This window comes from Leptonychotes weddellii, chromosome 9 (genome assembly GCF_054177405.1).
Source record: "Leptonychotes weddellii isolate Sample4059 chromosome 9, ASM5417740v2, whole genome shotgun sequence".
Classification (NCBI taxonomy): domain Eukaryota; kingdom Metazoa; phylum Chordata; class Mammalia; order Carnivora; family Phocidae; genus Leptonychotes; species Leptonychotes weddellii.
In genome coordinates, this window is record NC_138377.1 from 120,942,184 (window position 1) to 120,955,436 (window position 13,253).

Genomic DNA, 13,253 nt, shown 5'->3' on the forward strand with positions numbered 1-13,253 from the left:
TAAAGATTACATTCCTGGGAGGGTTGAAAGTGCAGTTAGGTTAGGTATTAAGTCTTGGTTTACTGATGTGAGCCTTAACATAAGTGACTCCAATTTGGACTGTGGTTTTCTTTTGAACAAAATCAAACCCAAGGAGGCCTAGAGGCAGAGCCCCAGATTGGGCAGGACTTGAGGGGCTGATCAGCAAACCACAGGCCCAGGAGTGTTTATCACTGGCTAATCGCCCCCCACCCAACACCCAGTCTCCCCCAATCTCATCCCCCAGCTGGAAGGGCCTCTCTTTAAGGATCTGGTAACCTTGTCTAAACACAGATCCCTGACCTGTTTAGGAACTGGTTGTCTTCCTTCTCCTACTATTACCCACCTTTTGAGCCAGCAGCCATGCTTGTCAGATACTCTTTCTGCCATTTCTCCCAAGAAAAAGTCAACCCTCTCAATGAACTGAGTAGCAGACTTTAAATTTCTGACTTCTTGTTCCAAACCTACTGCTCTGTGGCTCTGGCCTCAAAGCCTCCTGAGTCCCAACAGGTGTCAGATGAATGTCCACAAAGCTACCAGGTGACCAAGTTGGTTGGTCCAGCCTTTGATAAATTTCAGATATGCCACTGAGCCTGGAGGGAGCACAGCTTGGCTGGATGGGGCAACCTCTTCACCAGAAGGGGGAATTTGGACTTTATTTCCTGCCCTAATCCCTGTGCCACATACTTAGCCATCAGGCAATAGCCTCCCTACCTAACCCTTCCTGTGTTCATTCATTCATTCAAAAATATTGAGCAGGGGCGCCTGGGTGGCTCAGTCGTTAAGCGTCTGCCTTCCGCTCAGGTCATGATCCCAGGGTCCTGGGATCGAGCCCCGCATTGGGCTCCCTGCTCAGCAGGGAATCTGCTTCTCCCTCTCCCACTCCCCCTGCTTGTGTTCCCTGTCTCGCTGTGTCTCTCTCTGTCAAATAAATAAATAAAATCTTTAAAAAAAAAAATATTGAGCAAATACCAAGTTGTGTGGTGTGAGGACCCACTCAGAACCCCAGAGTTGACGTAAGAATGTTTTTTAATTTTAATTTTAATTTATTTTTCTTAAGTAAACTGTACACCCAACGTGGTGCTCGAATTCACAACCCTGAGATTAAGAGTCGAGTGTTTCACTGACAGAGCCAACCAGGTGCCCCAAGAATATTTTAAGCTGAAGACATTTGAGATTCAACAGATGCAGGAAAAAGCTTTATGGGAGCTTCCATATTTGACTAAAAACAGAAACTTCTAAGAAATGAAGATTGCCGTAAGTTCCTTCTTTGGGACAGATCTACTCCCAGGAAAGAGTAAACCTACCATAAATTCCCTCTCTGGAGGAGCTTTATGGCCCTGAAGAAGAAAAAAGACCACTCATACCTGTATAGACAAACATTATCACAGACATTCTTATGTCCCCTTTGTTCTCCTAAAGAAACTTCTTCCCATAGGAGCCTTTTCTCCCCCTTTCCTTTCTCTTACTAAATTAGATATAGGAGCCCCTAAATCTAACCCTCCCTTTTGAGTTACTCATTATTAAGCACTCCAGTATATAAATAAATTCTTTTCACTTGTTAACCAGTCTTTTGTCAGTTTAATTCACAGGGCCCCAAGAAGCGAACTTAAGAGGGTGAAGAGGGTAGAAGCAAAGAGTTGGTTTTTTTTTTCCTCCCCAGCAGTGGTTTGTACTGACTCTTCTTTTACCCTTCAGATCTCAGTAGGGGCTGGAGCCCCTAAACCCCTCATCTAGGACTGCCAACCTCTTGATCCTAAGACATTAAACCCTTCTCACTGGGCCCTTGGGGGTGTCCCTGTCCCTAGCCTTACTCCCTGGCTGTCCTCACTCTCCAAGTATCTACTAACCTCAGCAGAGGAAGTCCCTGGTATGTGGGTCTTGAGCTCAAAATCCACTCCTTTCCCAGCACAACCACAGGCCTAGCCTATTTGTCTTTCTAGAAATTAGATTCTAGATTCTATTTGTCTTTCTGGAATCTAGAATGTTGATTGATGCCCTGGAGGCTCTTGCCAGACAATATGGTGACCTTTGGCCAAAGGAGCTTTGGCACAGAGTCCAGACCCCTTCAAAGTCTCACCAGAAAGGTGACTTGCAAAAAAGCCTGTTTCCCCAATAATCCAGTTCATCATTGCTGAATCAGATACACCCACATTTCTAAAGGGCAAACATTCATCCTTAGAGATAGGACCACCTAATCTTTAGAGAGGACAGGACAGTGTTCCTAAGGGCCCTGTGATTAGCCAGGCCGCCCCTCCGATACTGAGTACTTTACACCACCCTACCCCAGCCCCTTGGTCCTGCCAGAAACAAGAAAAGATCCCAGTGAGCCCAGACTCCTTACCGGCGACTCTCAGCTACACACACAAAGACCTGGCCGAAGTTTTGAAATGAGCACTTGTAAAGAAAGGCCCGACTGCATTCTTAGCAAGGGTGACCCTCCCCCTCTGCCACTGTCTGCGGGTGGGGGGTGAGGGGAAGTCATTCTTCCGGTGATCTCTGTGTTTGGGAATGTAAAGTTGAAATGTCTCAGGAGGCATGCAGGCAGTTGGAAATAAAGCTCCTGGGGGCTAGTTGATCCAAACAGATAGATGTGAAAATCATCAGCTCTAAAGTGGCAAGCCCACCCATGAAAATGGGGGAGCCCTCTTGGGGGCACATGTAGGGGCAAGGCAGAATCTGTGTGTTTTCACCTGCCTGGCTCTTCGAAGATAACCTCCTTCATCTCTGGCCAACTCCCCCGGGTACTTGAAACAGAAGAAGGGGCAGGAGGGAACTAAGAAGTTCTGAGTGCCTACTAGCCATAAGGCAACATTAGGACAGGAGTAAGCCACGGGGTTCTGAGTCCTCCAAACTGGGATTGAGCCTGGCTCCGCCACTTTTGTAGTGGGACAACTGGAACCGGTTAATAATGTGTGGGGCTCAGTGCAAAATGAAAATACCAGACCCTTTGTTCAAAAATTATGAGGAATTTCAAGATGACAACACGAGGGGTCCTGTGAGACAGGTCGCAAGCCCAGGAAGCCAGCCCTGGGGCAATTTGGGGCAAGTTCCTTTCTTTCCCTCTGATTCTCAGGCTTCTCAAAAGTAGTTGTGACCTGTGCAGGGCCAGGTACCTAGATGGAGCTAAAAGTTGGGTTGTTCCCATATCCTTTCTTTATCCACAAGACTGTTAACTTCCTTGAGGGACACGGTGAACTTTTCCATCTTTTGTGATCACAGTGCCTCGCATATAGCAGGTGCTCAGTAAATGTTACAGAAGCATGATGTTCTCAAGTTCTTGCTGATCCTAGAACCTGCCTCCCTTTCAAAGATGGTAGACTGGTCTACCAGCTGCTTCTCTCAATGTCCTATTTCCTCGCTCAGGTCACGGGGACCTCGGGCCTTGACCCCTGAATCCCCACCTCTACGCCAGGGATTAGGTCGTCCACTCCTCTAGTTTTCTTCCACAAATGAACTCTCAGCCATCTCTTTGGCCCTGGACCCTCCAGTAACAATGCTCAAGAAGGTTATTTCCTTACCTGGGAAAAAATCTTACTGGTCGATCATGAATTTCAGAGGATGGTACAAAACACCACTTTTCCTGTGAGGGCAAGGCTTGGCTAGAGACCCAGGCACCCCTTTTCCTCTCTGGTAACCCTTCTGTCCGCTTTGCATCCTCTCCCTCCTCCCTGCAAGCCTGGCTTCACTCTGGCAGCTGCCCTGGGGGGTCCAGACACCTGGGATCTTCTTCCTGGTTCCATCCTAGCAGGGAGGTGGGATGGGGGCACCAGGGGCCTCAGGCCTCTCAGATTCACCAAGGTGAGAGTCAGCAGGGCAGGCGGAACTTTCTGTCAGCTCCCCTAACTTGACCTTACCTCATTATTGTGCTACAGGGGGGCCTGGCTGGCTCAGGTGGAAAAGCGTGTGACTCTTGATCTCAGCATCCTGAGTTCGAGTCCCACATTGGGTGTCGAGATCACTTAAAAATAAAATCTTAAAAAATAAAAATAAAAAAGAACCTAATTATGCTACCAAACTAGGATGCGAGGGAAGCACCTGAGGTGGGGAAGCACACAGAAAACCAGTCCGATCCTTTGAACCACAAGCCACGGTTGATCCAGACACTGACCCACGCTTGTGAAGTGGGCCTGGAAAGTTACAGCTGCTTCATGAAATTGCCTGTCCTCATCCTGAGCATTTAGGATCTGCCAGGCCTGATGCTGAATGCCAAAGGGTGACCAGAAGGAGCTTGGAGCCCAGTGGGGAGGCAAGCTCATCCAGGACTAACAAGGCAAACTTCGGTAAGGGCCTCATGACAGGTTCTAGCAAAGACCGCAGGGGCTCTCAGGGACAGGACGGACGGCAGACCCCACGCTCCCTGCCTCTCTCTGTAAGGGCCTCCGGGGGCGGCTCTGATGCCTTTCAAGCCAGAGACGCTAGCAGAGCTCTAAGCCCATCTCCTCCCTGAAGTAGCAAACGGATGCCCCCTTGTTGCCGGGACCCCCTAATGAACGTGGAGGAGGGGATGTCCCAAGGCCCTCTCCTTCGGACTTCACTCCTGGCACCTGACTCCTGAGTCCTTGGGGTGGCAGTCCCCACTGGCTTCCCCCACCCCTCCCAGAGAACTGTCACACCCCTGCTGTCCTGGCCTCCCTGGGGAAAACTGGCAGCCCCTTTCTTGCTCACTGCAAGCACCCCGACCATTTTCCTGAAGGCTGCTATTGAAATCTCCGGCCCGCACCACCACCACAAGGCTGCCACTGACTGACCCCCCACCACGCTGCTCAGTTCCGGGGTGGGGGGGGAAGGGCAGGCCCTGCCTTCTGCACACCTCATGCCCCTCCTTGCCGCTGCTGGAGAGAGAGAATTTCCTGTCCCCTTCAAGGTCCTTCTAGCCAGACTAAGAATCAGATGAACATGAGACCGCTTGACGAGAGAAAATCAAACTTAGTTCCATACATTCAGAGAATCCACAAAGCCATGGACATTCCAAAGATGATCGGGCAAAATGAGCTATACACATGGTCATTCTGATCTAAGAAGAGGTCAGGCGTCTGGACTTCAAAGGGAACTGAAGCAATTCCTAGGAAGAGGAGAAAGTGTAAATGTGTTGTAAGCAAATGTTTGCTGGGCCTCTCAGAAGAACCACCAGGTTCTTCCCAGTCGGTACCTAGTCCTTATCACCATGTCATAGCCCTCTTCCTGGAGCAACCCCTCTATCCACATTCTTTCTAGGCAATGAGGGGGAGGTAAAGAGCTTTTCTGGAATCTACCAGGTTTTGATTGCTTTTTAACTCAAAATCATCTTTATGCTTGGGGCAGCCTGCCCTTGGCCCCCTACACCATCCCCCAAATGGCTGGCCCATTGCTAAAGATGCCCTGGGTCATGTCTCCCCAGTGCCAGGTTTAGGGGCTCACTTCCACCCTGGGAGTGAGGGTGGACCCCAGCCAACACAACGCCCTATCCTCTCCCCACCACCCCCCCAGCTGGCCCTTCTAGTTCTGCTCTTCCAACCACATTGTTCCCAGTAGAGACTCCCGAGGTAGCGCGCCTGCCCTTCTCCTGCTTCTTCGGGGCTCCCTCCCTTCATCAAATCTCCTTATTGTGCCCATTTCACAGTTGGGAGGAAAAGGCACAGAGAAACCTCTCACTTGCTGTTTGCTCCGGGGACCCAGCTGCTGGGCCTTTTGCCTGGAAGCACAGGCCCTGAGGGCAAAAAGAGTAGCTCCTGGCCCTCCTGGGAAGAGAAGTTGTCAGCAGTGAGCAACTCCCAGGCTCCCAGCCCTCCCTCCAGCCAGACCTCCCTACCTCCCTCCCTCCCTCCGCCAGCAAGCTTGGACAGGGAGCAGGCACCCAGGGGGCACCGGAAGCTGCCTGCAGCCTCCCAGGGGACCTCTCAGACCCAGTTGTTTTTGAGGATCAGAGAGCCTGCCGGAGACCAGGCAACGGGGGAGGGGCTGCAAATGGAGCTCTTTGTAGAGAAAAGCGTAAATACACACTTAACCACCGGTGACATTTCCTCATCGGCCCACGCTGGCTGGCTCTCCCTGTCCCCCTGCCCCCACGCCGTCCCAGAAGGCCGGCTGGCACGGAGCATGGGCACGGAGAGTTCTTTCCCAGCACGGCAATTAGCTCCAGACCGGGGAGCAGATGCACATTCTCAGGGAGGCCGGGTCCCGGGGCCTTGGCAGGGGCCACTGTAGCTGCCCATCGCCAGCAAGGCCGTCAAAAGGAGGTGAGGCGTGGGAGCCGGGCCCTTAGAGAGGCCACCACCGGACCTGCCGGGCGGCCATCAGGCCTTGGCAGGAAGAGAAAACATTTTTGCTCTTAGAGAGAGTAAAGAGAAAGGCAGCATGGCCCGGCAGGCCAACTTCTGCCAGTCTTGAAGGGGTGAAGAACAAAACCCTTTTTCTCCAGGTCCTCGAATCTTCTGCCAGTCTGGGCCATTGGTTGGTTCTTTCCCAGCTCTGGGGAGGTGTGGCGATCAGAGCTGCCCGGGGCCCATTGAGGAGAGGCCCCGAATAGACACATCCAGGAGGCCCTGGCCAGCTGATGCGACCTCCTGGAGTCAGCCTCACAGGCTCTGTATTCTGAGAGACCCGCGTTCACCAGCCAGGCCGCAGGACATCTGTGAACGGCAAGGTCCTCTTGCTTAAAATAATAAAGATCGGGTCTGCCTCGCGTGAAAAAGGCAAGGTGCAGAGTGCAAGGATAGTGTGTCGCCGTTCAAGGAGGCGGGGGAGGGAAGCCATAATGCTGATGCACATTTGCGTGTGTGTGCACGCAGGGGGCGGTGTGGCGGGGGAGCCGCTCTGGAAGGATAAACAAAAAGTGGGCTGTTTGGCTTGCCTCCAGGAAGGGAAATGGGTGACCGGCCACGGAACAGGGGAGGGAGGCTTCTCAGAGCGTACATTTTGGAGCTCTCGAGTTTTGAATTGTTTCAACGACTATATATTCAAAAATAGAATTTGAGGGCGCCTGGGTGGCTCAGTTGGTTAAGCAACTGCCTTCAGCTCAGGTCGTGATCCTGGAGTCCCAGGATCGAGTCCCACGTCGGGCTCCCCACTGAGTGGGGAGTCTGCTTCTCCCTCTGACCCTCTCCCCTCTCACGCTCTCTCTCTCTCTCTCTCAAATAAATAAATAAAATCTTTAAAAAAAAAAAAAAACTCTTACAAAAATAGAATTTGAATCAGACCAAACACAAGGGCAACGGTATGGACGCCGCTGGATGGCTGTGAGGGTGAGTTAACATCAGGGAAATGGCAGCAGGATGCCAGGTGCGTAGCAGGCCCTCGGGAAGGGTGTTAGAGCCGTAGGGGTTAGGGCACGTGAGCACCAGCCCGCACTGCCGGCCAAGAAAGGGTGCAGAGCAGGCGCAGTGGTCCTTGCCCTGCAGGTGGGGCCTGGAGGTCCAGAAGGGGACATGCCCAAGGTCACACAGCTGGAAGTGATGGATGATGGATCTTGGACTGGAATTCTGTTCCCAGGAGGAGCCTAGGAACATGTGTAGAAGCTAGAAAAACCATGTAAGATCTCTGAAGATAGTAACACCAGGTGAAAATCAGATCCGTCCGAGATGGCATGACTTTCAAGGTCAGCGTTCAGAAGAGCAAGGGACCCCAGCCTTGGCTGATCAGGGCAGAACTTTGGGTCGGGGCATAAGGGCAGGGAGGCTGGACTCAGAATCTAGCCTCCTGCCAGAGCAGGTCCACCCCAAGAGGCCCTTTCGCTGAGTGAACCCACACTCCTGTGCTTTCTCTACCCAGCACCACGCTTGGCCTCCGCTGGAAAGGAATCCCTTCTCAAAATGCCCCTGGCCCCTCCCCCACCCAGCAGGCCCCTCCTCTACCAAGATGGCATGCCTAGTCTATACTAGGCATTCAGCGAGGCCAGGGGGACACCAAGAAGTCTAGGGAAACTCTTGGAGCTTCTAGTTTAATTGGAAGTTAAGAGCAGACAAGTATCTGTTCTTGGAGCCCCAGCCCTCCCACTCCCTAGCTGTGTGACCTCGAGTCAGACACTTGGCATCTTGTGGCCTCTGCTTCCTCATCTGTGAAATGGACATCAAAAAAGCATCTTCCTCGCTTGTTTTGAGGATTAAATGATAGTCCATAGAAGGCGTGTAAACTGTCCATTGGAAGTGCCTGACCGTAGCTCTATCAGCTACTACTGTCATGCAAGAGAGAAAGGGAAAGATGCATTTTAAGACAGACAGAACCAAAGGTTGGATGAGTGATGTAAGCCGACACAGCATTATCACCATTGGGATTCCCAGAGAGAATGCCAGGGTTGCCCAGAAGGGCTCCATGAGCAAGTGAAGCTTCTACTGGGCCTTGAAGCAGGGGAAAAAGAAGACAACATTCCAGGACACCTGGCTGGTTCAGTTGCAAGAGCTTGCGACTCTTGATCTCAGAGTTGTGATTTGAGTTCCTTGCTCAGTGTAGAGATTACTTAAAAATAAAATCTTTCTTGGGCGCCTGGGTGGCTCAGTTGGTTAGGCGACTGCCTTCGGCTCAGGTCATGATCCTGGAGTCCCGGGATCGAGTCCCGCATCGGGCTCCCTGCTCAGCAGGGAGTCTGCTTCTCCCCCTGACCCTCCCCCCTCTCATGCTCTCTCTCTCTCTCATTCTCTCTCTCAAATAAATAAAATCTAAAAAAAAAAAAATAATAAAATCTTTCTTTTAAAGATTTTATTTATTTGCAAGAGAGAGCAAGCAAGAGAGCATGAGTAGGGGAGGCAGAGAGAGAGGGAGAAACAGACTCCCCACTGAGCAGAGAGCCTGATGTGGGGCTTAATCCCAGGACCCTGAGATCATGACCTGAGCCAAAGGCAGATGCTTAACCAACTGAGCCACCCAGGTGCCCCAAAAATAAAATCTTAAAAAAAATAAAATCTTCCAAGGAAGAGGCTCAGCAATGGCAAAGGTGAGAGTAAGTGCGGCTGGAGGGAAGCAAGACAGCAGGTGTTGTCTTTGGGGAATTAACCTCTTGTCCTGTAGATGAAGCACCAGGGTCAGAAGCCAGCCTCTGCAGCCCTCCCCTGGCAGCACCCAGGCTGGGCCAGAGGCCACCCAGAATTCCTGCTCTCAACTCATTGGTATCAGTGTACTTCCTCTCTCTGGGTCGACTTCCAAGCCCAAGACTGCCTCAAAGGATTCAAACTCAAAGTCAGGATGCTCCATTCCTGATCTTGGGAAAGGCCAGTGGGTACAGGCAGCCTGACTCGGTGCCCACTGTCCTCACAGTGACTGTCCCCATCACAGGAACATGGCTCCACAGTGGTCAGACTCTTCTCTGCTTGGGCAGTCAATAAAACTGAGCACCATCTGTCCATAGTAACACACGTTCATTATTAGAACTTTAGAAAACATAGAAATACTTTGAGAAGAAAAGAAATGATACCTTCAGCCTCCAACCCAAAAAGAACTTCAGTCATCATTTGACCATGTATGTCCTTCCAACCTTTGTCCTACACATGCAGTTTTGACAGTCAAACATTGTGCCATGTGTGATAGGCAGCCTTCTAAAACGGCCTCACTGATCCCCACCTTCTGGAAGTCACACTTGTGTGTGATCCCCCCTCCCCCTTTGAGTGTGGGCTGGACCTGGTGACTTGCTTGTAAGGAGAATATGGCCAAAGTGAGATGAGGATCCATCTTCCTGGCATTCCTTTCTCTCTGGCTCTCCTCACAGGCTGCCCCAATAGTAAGGACATTCCTACAACCCTGAGGTCCTGAATCCTACCAAGAAACATGCGAGTGAGCTTGCAAGCAGACCCTGCCCCGTAGAGTCTCCAGATAAGACCACAGCCCCGGTTGACACTTTACAGCCTTGTGAGAAACTCAGAAGCAGTGGACCAACTCAGCTGTGATCAGATTCCTGACCCACACCAAGTGCAAGATAATAAATGTGCATTGTTTTAAGCCACTGTGTTTTGGAATAATGTGTTATGCAGCAATATACAATTAAACCATGTATATAATTTTATAAACTAATTTTAAAGCCTAACATAACAACATAAGCATTCTCCTTCATTATCTTCTCTCTCTGCAAACATCATGCTTGCGTGTTGTGTAATGCTTTACCCATAATTTGTTTAACCATCCTGCTAGAGTAGGACATTTGAATTATTTTCCAGTTTTCACTGTGTGATGCATAGAGCATCATCTTTTTTTCTTTAAGATTTTATTTATTTATTTGTTAGGAGAGAGGGTGAAGACAAGCCGGAGGAGGGGCAGAGGCAGAGAGAGAGAGAGAGAGAATCTTAAACAGACTCCCCACTGAGCGCAGAGCCTGACGCAGGGCTCCATCTCATGACCCTGAGATCGTGACCTGAGCCGAAACCAAGAGTTGGACCCTTTTTTTTTTTTCTTTAAGATTTTACCTATTTGACAGAGAGAGACACAGCGAGAGAGGGAACACAAGCAGGGGGAGTGGGAGAGGGAGAAGCAGGCTTCCCGCCGAGCAGGGAGCCCGATGCAGGGCTCGATCCCAGGACCCTGGGATCATGACCCGAGCCAAAGGCAGACGCTTAACGACTGAGCCACCCAGGCGCCCCCCAAGAGTTGGACCCTTAACCAACTGAGCCACCCAGGCTCCCCTAAAGCCTCATCTTTCTTCAGAGCATATTTCGATAAGAATTACTGTGTTGAAGAATATGACACCATTTAACAGTATGAGTTATGATAAATTCACCATCCTACCTCTTTAAGGTACATTTTATCCTTTTAAATCCTGGCTCTATAGACCAGACTACTCAACAAAATTGTCCTAAGGTCATGCTGAGAGCCGAGGATTTGGCTGGGGTCAGAGGTTAGATCTTAGAGAAGCCATAAAACAAGAAGTTCAGGTTCAATTTTCCTTTCCAGAGCATTTGGTGCCAAAGGAGGCTGAGGGTACACATTCTAGGTTCTGTTTACTACAAACTCAAACTGTATGTCTCAGCAAACCCATTCTTCTCACTGTCTCTTAAGGTTCCCATTGACTGATGTGTGACTTTGGGCAAGTTACTTAACCTCTCTGTGCCTCAATGTCCTCATATATAAAAGTGGGGGGGGTTAAAAATAATACCCACATCGTAGTGTTGTGTGAGAATTAAATGATATTAAAATCTGTAAAGTGCTTAGGACAGTACTGTACACAGTGCTCTGTGTGTGTATGTTCTCATTCTCAGAGAAGGATAGCATGATGATGAAGAGCTGAGCAGACCTGGCTTTAAAATCCCCTCCACTAAAGGGCTCCTGGGTGGCTCAGTTGGTTAAACATCTGCCTTCAGCTCAGGTCATGATCCCGGGGTCCTGGGATCGAGCCCCACGTCTGGCTCCCAGCTCAGCGGGGAGTTTGCTTCTCCCTCTGCCTCTCCCTGCTTGTGCTCCCTCTGTCTCTCTCTCTCTCAAATGAATAAATAAAATCTTCTAAAAAAATAAATGAAAAATAAGTAAAATCCCCCTCCACTGATTATGAGCTGTGTGCCCTTGGACTAATGACTTAGCCTTTCAGACATTCAGTTTGTGCATTTGCAGACCAGGCCATGAAGCTAGGAACCCTCATTTGCCAAGGTTCTGTACCTAATTTTGCACAGGATTTATAATTGTATAATTGCAATTTACATATGATTTGCAAATGTATAATTGCAAAAGAGGGCCCCCAATTTTATAAGCTTCCGGGCCTCAAAAACCTGGGTCCCTCCCTAAGAAGGGTAATGCCATATGTGGTGGTTATAAAAATTAAATGAGATAATGTGTTTTATGACTTAAAATAGTGTCCGGTACATAGAAAGCCCTGACTAGTTTATAGTAGTTACTTCTTCGGAACATACAAGAATAGAACTTGCTTTCCTCCTTTTCTTCCTTTATACATAATGCTACTATTTTAGGAACACTAATTTACAAACACCCAAATTTTGGAAGAAAAAACAGAGGATGATCATTCTAGTTATAAAGTGACTCACTGACTTTACTTTTTCTTTTTTTGTCTTTTTTTTTTTTTTTTTTAAGTAATCTCCATGCCCAACATGAGGCTGGAACTCAAAACCCTGAGATCAAGAGTCACATGTTCTACTGACTGAACCTGTCAGACACACCCCTGGCTTTACATTTTTAGTTGCTGTCTGAAAAGCAGGGATCCATCCACCGGACAAACATGGTTATTGAGACACCGGAAGTGCTTTGAAATCCTGGGAGGACGGTCCCTGAAGAGAACAGAGGGACAAACACGCCTTTGGTACCCAGGGCAGCTGCACCTGCAGAGCCAAAGCTGGAGGAGGAGTGGAATGGGTGGCCACAGCTTTCCAAGCCTAGAGGACAGGACCCTGCCTTGTTTTTGTTTTTTGTAAACATCCAACCGACTTTCTTTTCCAAAACATTTTTGAAGAAAATAATGAAGCAAAGAACCAGAGAAGTTAGTTATCACTCACAGCAAACCCGCCCCACCCCCGCCCCAGTGATGACACAAGATGATAATGAGGAGGTTAAGACTGGGCAAATAAAGCCAGGAGTAAACACCAGTAAAAGGACCAGTGGCTGATGGAATGTGGGAAGGAGAGGATCCAAGACAGGGGCGGCCAGGCAGTGAGTCAGCCTGGAGGCTTGGCGGCTCCTCCTCCCAGCGGCCCCTTGGGGAGAGAGAGGGCTCAGACCAGGGAAAGGCCTGATAAACCCAGTCAGGATCCAAACCTGGAATCCCCTGCTGGATCTGTTGTTCTCTGTCCCTCCCTGACTATGGCTCCCTCCTCCACATCCAGCCACCCCTGGCTTATGATTCCAGCCTCTTGCATCCTAAACCAGAGCATGCATGAGGGACCCATCTCTTTCAACCAGGGGCATTTCATACCCAGCATCCCATGGTTTGTGTGGCCACCTCCTGACATGCCCACATGACCTTGGGCTGCACCCACATGATCCCCCAAACACAATGATTCCAAGCCCTGGCAATGCTGGGTGACAGAGCAGCAAGGACCCTGATGCCTTGGGCTTACACAGTGTTCTCCCTGCTGTGACCCTGACAGTCCTTGAGTGCCATAAAATGGGGGGAGGGATAGCCACGTGGCCCACCTTACCTGAGTGTCGTGAAGATGAAGTGAGCTGCTATGTGGGAAAGTGCCTTGCAAAAGGAAACATATGTAAGGAACATAGATTATGGGACTAGACTTGGGAAATTTCAAGCCCCAGCCTGACCTGGCACGTTCTCCTGTCTCCTGCAGCGACCGGGAAATGCAGCATGGGCCCTTTCCCTAACCCCCGGGGTCTGTCTG